This window comes from Protopterus annectens, chromosome 6.part0 (genome assembly GCF_019279795.1).
Source record: "Protopterus annectens isolate FY-2018-M chromosome 6.part0, PAN1.0, whole genome shotgun sequence".
NCBI classification, from domain to species: domain Eukaryota; kingdom Metazoa; phylum Chordata; order Ceratodontiformes; family Protopteridae; genus Protopterus; species Protopterus annectens.
This window is the reverse complement of record NC_056737.1, coordinates 427,045,209-427,059,753: the sequence shown is the minus strand read 5'-3', so window position 1 is coordinate 427,059,753 and position 14,545 is coordinate 427,045,209. Positions and strand designations below refer to the sequence as shown.

Below are 14,545 nucleotides of genomic sequence, written 5' to 3'. Positions count from 1 at the left end.
TTGTGAACTCCGCTAGTCGGATGGCTATGCGACAACATTTCTGGATAATTAAACCGGCGTCCAAAATAGTTTAAAGCAAAATCATACCAAAGCTTAATAGTGCATTGGTTAAATCTAGCACAAAACCGACAACCAGAAACGTTGTGATCAGGACCTAGGCAAGGAATACAGTAAGAATGAAAGTCCTTATGAGGTATTTGCTTTCCACAAGAAATACAATTATTTACTTTTTCTGACATCGGTCTGGAGCAAGAAAAAAGTTTCCCCAATGGGGTACTTAGCTTTATTGAAGACTTCAGATCAGAAACTCAAACTCGAAAATCTGAAGAGTTGGCCGACCGACACTTGCAAACTGCTTCTGCTTTGGGCACCGTGCAGCAAGAAAGACTAAAGAAAATGGCATTGGCTGCTTCTTTTATACTCCTGACGTCAGGGAAGGGGCGACAGCAGCCGATGCAGGACCCAGGACTTTGGAATTCAGGCCAACTGAGGGCAACCTGCCAGCAGGAGTACCCAAATGTAATGACTGCAACAGTGAAACACGAAGAACATCCTCAGTATCCTTACCTGACCTTATCTACTGGACCAGTAACATCAACAGGAAAACTATGCTCTGTTGTCAGCTTTCTGATGATGACCTGCAAGTCATCTCTACACTTTGCTTGGGAGATATTTACAGAAGTACAGAAATGTATTTATGCTTTTTTAAATAACATTCAATATCTCTCAAACCACAGCAACAGGATATCAAGTATTTGTGGCTGCTTTGTGCACATTCATACTGCATCACAGATGACAGCATACAGTAACTTCGACCTCATCATTTTCAGGCTAAAATGCAGCTATACAAATGCTGCTAAATATTCATAACTCAATGTAAACAATCAGTAACACAATCACTTGGAGATTTCATTTCATTTTATTTCATTATGGCCAATTAGTGGTAAAATTATGAACAGGTAGGGCTTCTCTTAAAGAAAATGCTTAAGGCATGTTTTCAGACAGTGATGCAGCAATCCCACAAAGGAATAGATAGGTTGCTTAAAACAGGACTTTTATTTTTTTTCCCTATGAAAACCAAATAAACAAACATAATACACTGACACATTTCACTCAAAGCACACAGCAAGTGAACTATGTAATGGAAAGTACAGTTGTGTACACTTACCATAAATGTAGATGTTCGAGTGTCTTCACTGTTGCAGTCATCACTGTTGGGTTCTTCCTGCCGGCAGGCAGTCCTCGGTCAGCCAGAATCCCAAAGTCTGGATCCGGCGTCGGCTGTTCAGTCATGCTCCCTGATGTCAGAGCATCAGGAGTACAAAGCTGCCAGCCGACGCCATGTTCTCCAGTTTTTCTTGCCCCAGATGTCAGGTGCCTAAAAATGAAGGCCAATAGTAAAAACCAAAAAGTAACATACCACAAACCCGATAGCCTGTAGCAAATACACCTCAGAAGAAAGGTGAAGTAGGTAAGCACACTAGTGAAAGTATAAGAGGTGACAGGAGGGAGGGTAACCCAGACTGCAACAGTGAAGACACTCGAACATCTACATTTATGGTCAGTGTACACAACTGTACTACGTTCATCGTGTTTCACTGTTGCAGTTATCACGGTAGGGTTGAATCCCAAAGCTGAGATAAGGGGTGGTGGTTATAGAGAAGAAGGGGCGGCTAGAAGGCCCTGCAAGACTGCAGAAGCAAAGCCTGCCCTGGACTTAGAGTAAAGAGGGAGATTATAGTGTTTAGAGAAAATATGCACTGAACTCCAAGTTGCAGCTTCCAAAATATCTTTGGTAGGTACTCCCGAGAAAGGCAGCTGAAGTAGCAGCAGCTCTGGTAGAGTGAGTCCTAATTTTTCCTGGGATTTGCTTTCCATGATGAGAGTAACAAAATCTGATTCCATGCGCAATCCATTTAAAAATGGTCTGTTTTGAAATGGCTTTGCCTTGGGAGTTTGCTGCATAAGAAACAAACAGTTGCTCTGTTTTCCTGATATCCTTGGTTCTGTCCAGGTAAAAACAAAGTTGTCTGTGTACATCCAAGGAATGCAAGATCCTTTCCCCCTTATTTTGTGGGTTAGTGAAAAAAGTTGGCATGTGAATAGTTTGATTTTAAGGCCACTTTGGAAACCACTTTAGGCATGAAAGTAGGATTAGTTCTTAAAGACACCCTATCTTGGTGAAAAATAATGTAAGGTTCCACAGCCATGAGTGCTTGTAGCTCCGAGACTCTCCTGGCTGAAGTCAAAGCCAGTAGGATAGCTGTCTTCCATGATAAATACTTAATATCAGTTGTGGCAGCAGGCTCAAAAGGAGGCAGTGTGAGTTTTTCCAGAACATAGTTGAGGTCCCAGGCAGGTATGGGTAGTGTCCTAGGGGGCCTTAAATTCTTTGCCCCGCGTAGATATTGTTTCAGAAGTGGATGCAAAAAGAGTGGAGGGTCTGTATTGTAATGTGCAGAGATAGCTGAAGCATGAATTTTATGGAGGAGAACGATAAACCCTTATGTAGCATCTTTGTTAGGTAAAGCAAAATCTGAGGGATATTAGGAATGAGAGGATCCGAATCCTGAGCATGCATCCAGGTGCAAAATCTCTTCCATTTGCCTGCATAAGATTTTCTAGTGCTAGGCCGTCTGGCTTCTAAGATAACATCCATGGCCTTTTTGGGAAGGGGAGGATTAATCATAGATCCTGAATTCGCCAGGCTGCCAGGCTGAGAGTTTTGACATGAGAGTGCAGAACCTGGCCCTGGTGTTGGGACAATAGATTGGGAGTCTGAGGCAAAATCCAAGGTGGTTCCTGAGATGGATTCTTCAGTGCTGAGTACCAGAATTGATGAGGCCAATTTGGGGCCAGTAGAATCTTCATCTTGGGCTTGTCCTGCTTGATCTTTAATAACACCCGTGGTAGAAGAGGTATTGGTGGAAAGGCATACCCCTTGAGGTTTTTCCAACTGAATGATAGTGCATCCACTTTCCATGCTAGCTTGAGAAAAGTCCTTGTGCAAAAAATCTGTAACTGGTGGTTGAGGGGGGATGCAAATAGATCTATGTCCGGGCAGCCCCAGGCTTCTGTAATCGTCTTGAATATGTGGGTGTCTAGCATCCACTCGTGTGGGTCTGACATGTTCCTGCTCAGGCTATCTGCCAAAGTATTTTGTTTCTCTGGCAGGAACTGAGCTTGTAGATCCACTTTGCAAGCTAGTGCTGTGTCCCATAGAGTCATGGCTAGTCTGCAAAGGGGGTAGGAATGTGAGCACCCCTGCTTCTTTATGTACCACATAACTGTGGTGTTGTCTGTTCGTATCAGTAGTTGTCTTGGTTGTAGAAGATCCCTGAAAGCCAAGAGGGCATTCTGAACAGCTAACATCTCTTTTAAATTGATATGTAGGTGCTTCTGATCCTCAGTCCAAAAACCTTGCAGACCCTTTCCCTGCAAGTGGGCTCCCTATGCGTAATCCAAGGCGTCCGTGGTTAATACTTGGCTGGCTGGAGGTAGACTGAAGGCTTTGCCTTTGTTGTGAAGACATGCCATGGTCCACCAGTGGAATTCCTTTTGTAGGCAAGGCAAGACAGCAATCTGTGTGTCTAGGCTGTGGCAATGCTGGGACCATACACTTTTTAGGTACCATTGTATTTTTCTCATATGTAGTCTTGCATTTGGTATGAGAAGGATGCAGAAGGCCATGTAACCCAAAGCCTGCAGGAATTTCCTTACAGTTAGCTCAGTTATAGAAGCCAAGGTTTTGAATGTGGAAGTAAGCTGTAGTTGTTTTTCGGATGTCAGGAATGCCATCTGGGTTGTTGTGTTTAAAAGAGCACCCAGAAAAGTTATCTGTTGTGTGGGGGTCAAATTTGACTTTTTTATGTTTACAGTGAATCCCAGGTACTTGAAAAGATTTTGAACAAATTCCAGGTGCTGGAGTAAAACATCCTGCTGTCTGCTTGAATAAGGCAGTCGTCCAGATAAGGGTAAATTTGAATACCCTTGAGCCTGCAATAAGCTACTACTGGTGCCAGGCACTTGATGAAGACCCTGGGCGCAGTAGACAAGCCAAAGGGCAGCACAGAGAATCGGTAATGTTTCGAGCTGGCCTTGAACCGGAGATATTTTCTGCACTCTTGTCTGATAGGGATGTGTAGGTAAGCCTCCTTTAAATCCAATGTCACCATCCACGCATTTTTGTTCAACATAGGCAGGAGCTGCTGTAGAGTAAGCATTTTGAACTTTGGTATCTCCAGGAAAGTATTTAAGACTGACAGATCCAGGATGGGTCTCCATGAGTTTTGTTTTCTGGGCACTAGAAAGAGCCTTGAGTAAAAGCCCTGGCCCATCTCTGATTGTGGAACCAGTTCTATGGCCCTCATAGCCATGAGGGATCCCACCTGGTTTAATGCCTCGGACCATTGGTGTTTTGGTAAGTCTGGCCATCCGTTTGGTCTTGGCAAGGTATGAAAGTGGAATTTGTAACCTCTTGAAACTACATCCAAAACCCACTTGTCCTGGGTTATGCAAGTCCAATTTTGTTGAAAAAGAGAGAGATTTCCTCCTAGAGGGGCATCCAGGAAAGAAGTTCCTGGAGCCATGCAGGGGGAGTCATTGAGCCTGTTTTCTATATGATTGAGGTCTGTCCTCTCCACCCCTGGAGGTGGAAGCACTCCATTGTCTAGGTCTGTAAGAGGTCCGTGTTTGAGGCCTCCCTCTGGTGCACCTATATCTACCCCTCTGAGACCTGTCCGAGCTGGGAAAAGACCAATTTTTGTTGGCCAATTTCTGCTAAATCTAGGGGGCTGAACTTGTAACAAATCCTTAACCGTTTGCATGGATTTTGCCTTATCCTCCATTTTCTTTATCACCTCTTCAGCATTAGGCCCAAACAAAACATTATGCTGAAAAGGAGCATCCAGTAACTTTGCTTTCACTTGATCAGGTAAGTTTTGTTCCTTTAACCAAGCATGTCTTCTAATGACTGTGCCAGAGGCAGCCGCCCTGCAAGAAGCCTCCAAGGCATCAAAATCACGGTGTAAACCATGCTTCCCCACTTGTTCAGTAGCATGCATCAAATCATGTAATTCCTTATTATCTGCACATGCAGAAATGGTACCTAACTTTTGTTTCATAACAGACAGTAGAAATTGCTGATATTTTAGCATATGAAATTGACAATTTAAGGCCCTAATCAATAAAGTAGTAGAAGTATACACTTTTTTGCCCCATCTCTCCAAAGCTCTGGAATCCTTATCTGTCGGAATAGGATTTTTAGCAGAGGCAGCCTTAATCCCCTTAGTACCCTGAGAAATGGTTTCTGGATCAGCAGTAGGATTTTAGTAAAGGAACTGGTGGGAGTCAGGAACCCTGTAATATCTGTCGGGCTTAGCAGGGGCTGGAGGAATGGAGTCAGGAGATAAATTAGCCTCAGTAAAAGATTAATCATCCACGATATCCAAAATAGGAGGAATAGCCAGGGGTCTATGTTGGGGAAGAAGAAGGAAATCCCTGAGCCTTCTCTTAGATTCTGAGTACTCCTGTCCCTCCCAGTGAAAATGTTCCCTCATGTCATGTAAAGTTTCCCCAAAAGAAAAATCCTCAGGGGGAGAAGCTGATGGAATAGATTCCTCAGCATCAGAATCCTCATAAGGAGGGAAAGAATATTCCTGTTCGGAGGAAGACACTGAAGAAATAGATGCCTGGTCAGAAGATTCATAATCAAACTCTTGCCTTGGCCTTTTGTCTGGAGGGGGATGTGAACCCCTAATCATGGTTAGCAAGTCCTCCGCCATTTTAAGTAACTGTTTCTGTGATTTGGGTCCCGGATCAGAAGAAGCCTGGGCTGGTGTCTTAGATTTAGAAGAGTCTTTGTCTTTGTCCTGGGTTTTGCCTTTATCAGAAGCTGTGTAGGCCTGAAAACCCCCTCGGAAGCCGGTACCTGCACAGCGGCTCCGGACCCATCCGAGGGAGCATTGTCCGAAGGTCCTGCAGCTGGAGTGCTCAAAGGCCTAGTTGGCTCCTCGTGGGAGTCCGTTTCGGCTATCGGTTCTGAAATGGCCGACGACAGGGGCTGCGAAAGCGCCTCACTGACGATGGCCGAAGCTGAAGCTGGCTCTGGTTGTGTAACGTCATCTGATTTGGACCTCGGAGGCCTGTCCTTATCCTTGCGTCGTTTGTGAACTCTGGTAGTCGGAAGCGTGTCCGACGGCATTTTATAATTAAATCGCCTACCAAAGTAGTGAAAAGCAAAATCGTACCTCAGCTTAATCGTACGTCAGTTAAATCTAGCACAAACCGGACAACTAGCTACGTCGTGGTCAGGGCCTAAACAAGGAATACAGTAAGAATGGAAATCCTTATGAGGTATTTGCTTCCCACAAGAAATGCAATTATTAACTTTTTCTGACATCGGACTGGAGCAAGAAAAAAGTTTCCCCAATGGGGTACTTAGCTTTGAGAAGAAGAAGTAAGTCTTCGGACTGAAGCACGGAAAAATATCAGGAGTCAGCCGACCGGCACTTGCGAACTGCTTTCACTGCACGGCAAGAAAGACTGGAGAACATGGCGTCGGCTGACAGCTTTGTACTCCTGATGCTCTGACATCAGGGAGCATGACTGAATAGCCGACGCCGGACCCAGACTTTGGGATTCTGGCCGACCAAGGACTGCCTGCCGGCAGGAAGAACCCTACAGTGATGACTGCAACAGTGAAACACGATGAACATCTATGGCCTGTAATAAAAATACACAATATTTATGATGTCCCGATAGTCAAATGAGACAATGTTACTCTTGCTTTTTTTTTTTACTTAGATTACTTCAAGAAACAAGTACTATTTTTATGGGAATAAGTCTAAACATGATACAGTTTGTTTGTTCCCATCCCACAGTGGAATTCTTCAGCAAAATTTGAAAAGACCAAAAAAAAAAGTAAAAATCTCAACCTTAGCTGTTGTGGGTGAAAACCTCACTATGCAAAGGGGGACCTCTACCTCTTTACTAAATAAAACCTACTCTCACACATCTGAGCATGTTACCAACTTTTCCTGAAACAGTGCATTGCAGAAGAGGAACTTATGGAACCATATAGTTACTAGGTCACAAACAGTGAAATGTTCTACAGTTATACTACTACTGCACAGCCACAACAGACATATTTGCTATCTGTGGCCTGTACAATTTGCAGTACGAAGCATTTCTGGAATATTACAGTTGAGCCAGCTAAGATTGTAAAGTGGCCATGTCTCATGTTCATCCAGATGAAGTTCAAACAGTAAATGCTACAGAAGAAAAAAGTTGTGTGTTTGTCATAACATTAGACATTCATGAGTCATGTCCATTTAACGTCAATACTAGGACTGGCAGCCACAGGCAACAGTTTTTCTATACCTTTCAGACTCTGCCAGTCTCCAAAACTATTTTGTTACTCTCAAAATGCACCCCACCTCTCTTATTCTCCAAATCAAGACTATGATGGGGGGACAGCTGCACCTCAGTATCTTAAGACAACTACAATGAGTCCTATCTCCTAGGTCTCTCCGCAAAGAGAAATTATAAGGAAAGGGGGAAGTTGGATAGTTTAAGTGCATTGACTTGGATCATGAAGCTCTAACATTATAGTAACATAACTTTTGTATCTTACATGATCCATCCTATCCACTTCGATGCTAGGACAAGGTCCCCAGCTTACACTTCTTGGGTGGTAACAAGACAGAATGCCCCTCAGTACAGTAGCTCCAAAACTGGACCTAGAAATCAAATCCATCTTATAATGTCTTATGAAAGTATGCAGTGAAGCTCACGTCACAACAGCACATATATCATCCAATTTGGCGTTCCTGAAAAAGGCTAGAGAAGCAGCCATCACTCAAGCAGAATGCAGTTTGAGTTTACTGGGTAAATCTTTGTTGAATTTTGTGTAACAAAACATGTTGCATTCCAATAGCCACCTGGACAGAGGAACATTAATAACTCTTTGTCCCAGTTTGTTTTGACTATAGGCAATAATGAGGTACTTGTCCTACCCCATACTCTCCATCCTGATGGTGTACATCTGAACAGTGTAAGCATCTTCCCTCTATTAAGAATACCGAGAAAATAAAACAGTGGTTAGCTGTTAACTTAACTGGTTACGGTTCTTCTCTGTGGCTATCTTTGGCATAAATTCTGGATCTGTGCATAAAAAACACTGCCTTCATGGAGAGTGATGTAAGAAGGTTTAAATATAAGAACCCAAAGTTCTGAAACTCTTCTGGTGGAAGTGACTGCCATTAGAAATGGAGACTTCCCAAAAAAATGCAAGGTCTGCTTTAGCCATAGGTTCAAAAGAAGAAAGAGTCAGTTTTTCTGACAAAAAATGCAGATCCCAAGCAGGAATGGGTTGTCTGAGTGGAGGTATTCATAGAAAGGCTCCCTGTAAGTAAGCCTTACAAACTTTTAGGGATGTCAGGAATGAAAATTTTGATCTTGATGAAAGTTGGAAAGAATGGCTATTTAATCTTGAATACTGGAACAACTAGACTCATGATCAAAAATATAAGCCAGAAAAGTAGAGTTGAGCAAGTTCCACTTACCTATAACAGCAGATGTTCAAAAATCACTCTGCCTTACTGGCATAAGGGTAGTAGTGTTCTGATACCCTTCTCCTCATGTCAAACCTCAGAACGCCCAGTGCCTCTCTGTAAAGTGAAGAACCAATCAACTGGCAGGATCAGGACAGTCCTTCACATTTACGGACAGGACCATTTTAGTTTTCTAGAATAAAACAAGAAGAGCATATGAAATACAAGCATTGCAAACACATATTGCTCCATGTCAAACGCCAGACACTAAAAGAGTATGATGAAGGTACAGTTGTGTACACTTACCATAATTGTAGATGTTCGAGTGTATTCACTGCTGCAGTCATTACATTTGGGTAATCTGCTTGCAGGTTGCCCTCAGTCGGCCTGATTAACAAAGTCTTGGGTCCTGCGTCGGTTGCTGTCCCTTCTTCCATGACGTCAGGTCGTCAGGGGTATAAAACATGCAGCCGACGTCATTACATCAGTTTTTCTTGCCCCAGATGTCAGGAGCCCCCCAAATGGGGATCAAATAAACATAAAAACACAAAGGTATACACCAAAAAGGCTTTTAAGCATAGTAAAGGAAAGTAGAGGTATAGTCAGAAGAAGTTAGGGGGCTGGAGGGAGGGTAACCAGGACTGCAACAGTGAATATACTCGAACATCTACATTTATGGTAAGTGTACACAACTGTACTATGTTCTTCGTGTTTCACTGTTGCAGTCATTACATTTGGGTAGATTCCCAAAGCTATGGTTGGGAGGAGGAGTTTATATAGCATTGGGGCCAGCTATAAGGCCCTGCAAGACAGCAGTGGCAAAGCCAGCTCTGGATTTAGAGAAAATTGGCAAATGATAATGCTTGGTGAAAGTATGTACAAAACTCCAAGTAGCAGCTTCTAGGATGTCCCTGGTAGGAACACCTCTGAAAAAGGCTGCAGAAGTAGATGCAGCCCTGGTGGAGTGAGATCTGATCCCCTGGGGGATAGGTATTCCATGGTGCTTATAGCAGAAATGAATGCAATGGCTTATCCATTTAGAAATGGTTTGTTTTGAAATAGACTTCCCCTCTGCTCCTGCAGCAAATGCTACCAGCAGTTGTTCAGATTTTCTTCGAGGTTTAGTCCTGTCCAAGTAGAATCTAAGTTGTCTGTGCACATCCAAGGAATGTAGAATCCGTTCCCCTTTGTTCTGTGGATTGGGAAAGAAGGTTGGCAAATGAATGGACTGATTAAGAGCCACACTGGATACCACCTTGGGCATGAAGGATGGATTGGTCCTGAGTGACACCCTGTCCGCATGAAAGATGATGAAAGGCTCCACTGCCGTAAGGGCCTGCAATTCAGATATCCTTCTAGCTGAAGTGACTGCTAAAAGGAAAGCTGTTTTCCAAGAAAGAAATGTTAAGTCGGCAGTAGCAGCTGGCATGAAAGGAGGTAGAGTGAGTTTCTCCAATACAAAGTTAAGGTCCCGGGCAGGAGTTGAAGCTCTCCTGGCTGGTCTCAAATTTTTGGACGCTCTGAGGTACTGCTTGAGCAGAGGATGAGAGAAGAGGGGAGGTTCTGTGTTGTAATGAGCCGAAATGGCTGAGGCATGGATTTTAATGGAGAAAAAAGACAGGCCCTTGTGAAGCATTTCAGTTAAGTATTGCAAAATCTAAAGTAAATTGGGTGCTGCTGTGCTCATCCCTTGAGATTGGTTCCAGGCACAGAATCATTTCCCTTTTTCAGCATAAAATATTCTAGTACTAGGCCTCCTTGCCTCTAAGATGACATCCATCACAGCTTTGCTGAGGGATGATAAGGGTGAGTTTAAGTAATTAGCCAGGCTGCAAGGTTCAATGTTGGAAGCTGAGGGTGCAGAACCTGGTTCTCCTGCTGAGACAGCAGGGAAGGAGTCTGAGGCAGGTGCCATGGAGATAACAGCGACACACTGCACAGGAGGGGGTACCAGTGTTGGCACAGACAGTCTGGAACAATCAAAATCATCCTTGGTTTATCCTGGTTGACTTTTAATAGAACTTTGGAGAGCAGAGGCAGTGGGGGAAGGCGTAGATTGATAGGTTTTTCCAGCTGAAGGACACAGCATCCACTTTCCAGGCTTGTTTGCGGGGAGTCCTTGTGCAAAATTTGTCCAATTGGCAGTTCTGGGGGGAGGCAAATAGATCTATGTCTGGGCTCCCCCATTCGCTTGTCAACATGTTGAAAATCCTTGGTTCCAGTTTCCATTCGTGTGGGTCCATGAGGTTTCTGCTTAGACCATCTACCAGTGTATTTAATTTTCCTGGCAGGAATTGAGCTTGTTAAGTGCACTTGGTAGCTCAAGGCTGTGTTCCACAATGCCATGGCTTGTCTGCAGAGGGGGTAGGAATGTGTACCCCCCTGCTTGTTTATGTACCACATAACCATGGTGTTGTCCGTCTTTACCGTTTATGTACCACATAACCATGGTGTTGTCTGTCTTTACCATTAGTTGTCCTGAAAGAATGTAGTCCTTGAAGGCTGTCAGAGCATTCTGTACAGCTAACATTTCTTTTTGACTGATATGCAGGTACATTTGACTTGGCTTCCATTTGCCCTGAATGCACTTCCCTGCCAGGTGAGCCCCCCCATGCACAGTCTGATGCATCTGTTATTAGGGTTTGGGCGGCAGGGGGTAGTTTGAATGGTAGTCCCTTGTTTTGGTGGCAGGCCTCTGCCCACCAGAGGAACTCTAGGCATAGGCAAGGTATAATAGGAATCATTGTTTCTAGGCTGTGAGAATGTTGACTCCATAGGCTTTTTAGATACCACTGTAGTTTCCCCATATGCAGGCTTGCATATGGAATTAGAAGACTGCAGGAGGCCATAAACCCCAAGGCTTGCAGTATTTGTCTTGCAGATAGCAGGGTTTTTGTGGCCACTTGTTTGAAATAGGTTGTCAAATGAATTTGCTTTTCTGGCGTGAGGTAAACCATCTGGGAAGTTGTATTCAAGCTTGCTCCCAGGAATGTAATTTGTGGACAGGGTATCAGCTGTGATTTCTTTTCCTTTATGGTGTACCCTAGACAAGTTAGAACCCTTTTTACAAATGCCAGATGATTCAAACGTATGCCCTGGCTTTCTGCCTGAATTAGACAATCGTCCAGGTATGGGTATATTTGAATACTTCTTTGCCTGCAGAATGCAATAACTGGAGCCAGGCACTTTGTGAATACCCTGGGTGCAGTAGACAAGCCAAAGGGCACTGCAGAGAACTGATAATGTGTGTAGCCTGCTTTGAAGCGTAGGTATCTTCTGCAAGATTCCCTGATTGGGATGTGCAGGTATGCTTCTTTTAAATCTAGTCTTGCCAACCAGGCATCTTTGCCAAGCATAGGAAGTCATTAGTGAAGAGTCAGCATCTTGAATTTTGGAATCTCCAGAAAGGTGTTTAGAGTAGACAGGTCCAGGATTGGATGCCATGATTTGCCTTTTCTGGGTACCAGGAAAAGTCTGGAGTAGAAACCTTGTCCCTTTTCCTCTTCTGGTACCAGTTGAATAGCCCCCATGCTTAAGAGAGAAAGTACTTGTTTTTGAGCCTCTGCCCACTGATTTGGGGGCAGGTCCGGCCACCCATTTGGTGTTGGCAATGTGTGGAAATGGAATCTGTATCCCTGGGACACTATATTTAAAACCCATTTGTCCTGGGTTATGAGTTCCCAGTTCTTTGCATGAAGAGCAATCTTTCCCCCCAAAGGGGCGGTCAGAAGATAAGTGCTTGGAAATTTTAAAAGGAAGTCATTGAGACTGTTCACCATAGGGGGGCGTCTTGTTATTCCCAGATTTGGAAGTGGAGGCCCCCCACTGCTTAGTTCTGAGAGTCCCCTGGGACTGAAACCTGGGGTTTTTGCTGTGTCAGGGTTTGGCTTGAGAAGTCCTGGAAGGGACTGGAAAGGACCAATTCTTAGTAGGTCAGTGCCTACTAAACCTAGGAGGTTGCACTTGTAAAAAATCTTTAACAGTTTGCATAGATTTAGCTTTATCTTCCATCTTTTTAAGAACTTCTTCAGCCTTGTTGCCAAACAGCCAGTCCTGATTTAAAGGAGCATCCAACAATTTAGCTTTAACATGATCAGGCAAAGATTGCTCCTTAAGCCAAGCATGGCTTCTAAGCACAGACCCAGTAACAGCAGCCCTGCAAGAGGCCTCTAAAGAATCAAAGCCACATTGCAAAGTATGTTTTCCAACTTGTTCAGCAGAATGCATTAAGTCCTGTAAATCTTTATTTTCCACCCAGTCAGGGATCAACATCATTTTCTGTTTAAGCAGTCCAATGACATGTTGCTAATATTTTAACATATGAAATTGGCAGTTTAAAGCTCTGATTGCCAAGGTTGCTGAAGTATAAATCTTTTTACCCCCTCTATCCAGCGCCCTGGAGTCTCTATCAGAAGAGTAGGATTTTTAGCAGTAGAAGCCTTAATGCCCTTGAGCCCCTGAGAAATAGTCTCTGAATCTGCAATAGGATTTTTGAAAAGGAACTTGTGGGACTCAGGAACCCTGTAGTATCTGTCAGGTTTACTAGGAGCAGGAGGCAGGGAATCAGGGGGCAAACTGGATTCCGAGAAAACATCATCAACAATGTCTAGTACAGGAGGAATAGCCAAAGGCCTATGCTGAGGTAGAAGAAGGAAATCCCTTAGCCTCTTTTAATGAATCAGAAAATTCCTGGCTTTCCCAGTGAAAATGCTCCCTTAAAGTATGTAAGGTTTCCCCAAAAGAAAAATCCTCAGGAGGGGAAGCAGAGGGAATAGAATCCTCTGCATCAGAATCCTCATATGGAGGTAAGGACAAATCCAGGTCATCAGAAGAGTCAGAAGAAACAGAATCCTGATCAGAAGATTCATAATCAAGCTCAGCCCTAGGCATCTTAGAGGGGGAGGGGTTGACTACCCCTGATTAGAGTTATTAGTTCTTCAGCCATTTTTATCATTTGTTTTTTAGGCATAGGGGCCTGAGCATCGGTTTTTTAGACATGGATCTTGATTTAGGCCTTAGTAATGAAGGAGACATCGATTTAATATGCAAGTCCGTAGGCCTGACTACACTCTCAGAAGCTGGTGCCTGCACAGTGGCTCCGGACCCATCCAAGGTAGAGACATCCGCAAGTTCCATAGCTGAAGTATCTCACAGCATACCGGACTCAGAATGGGTCTCAGTAGAGGCCTGCGAATCAGAAGTAGTGGGTATCAGGGGCTGCGAAAGCGCCTCACTAACTACCGGCGAACTGACGACTGGCTTAGGAGAAGCGTCGGCAGTTTTGGACCTCAGCAGCCTGTCTCTGTCTTTATCTTTGCATTTTTTCAGAATCCCAGTAGTCGGACGGCTAACCGATGACATTTCTGGATAATTAAATTGAGAACTGAAATATTTAGAGGCAAAAATATACAGACGACGGATAGCGAGCTGATTAAATAAAGCACAAAACCGACAGCAAGGTACATCGTGGTCAGGGCCTAGGCAAGTAATACAGTACGAATGAAAATCTTTGTGAGGTATTTGCTTTCCACAAGTAATGCAATTATTAACTTTTACTGACATCGGTAAGGAGCAAGGAAAAAGTTTCCCCAACGGGGTACTTAGCTTTAAGTTGAAGACTTTGGTTCTGAAACTCAAAAATGAAAATTCCAGGAGTCAGCGACCGGCATTTGCAAACTGCTTCTGCTTCGGGCACCGCTTGGCAAGAAAGAATGATGTAATGACTTTGGCTGCATGTTTTATATCCCTGAAATCATGGAAGAAGGGACAGCAACTGATGCAGGACCCAAGGCTTTGTTAATCAGGCCGACTGAGGGCAACCTCCAAGTGGATCACCCAAATGTAATGACTGCAACAGTGAAACACGAAGAACATCCACCTATATACCCCCCCCAAAACAGAGGGGTGGTGGGAGGGCACTGCCAGTAAGGCTGTGTGTTCTACAAACATCAACTGTTACAGATAACTGGAATTTACACAACTGTAAACCACTG

At 43.9% G+C, this 14,545-nt stretch overlaps 1 protein-coding gene across 1 annotated transcript in view; it reads right to left on the bottom strand.

Moving 5' to 3' along the window:
• The window catches only part of PIGH (phosphatidylinositol glycan anchor biosynthesis class H), a 434,798-nt gene that overhangs the window by 274,983 nt on the left and 145,270 nt on the right, over window positions 1-14,545 (bottom strand). The window lies entirely within an intron of this gene.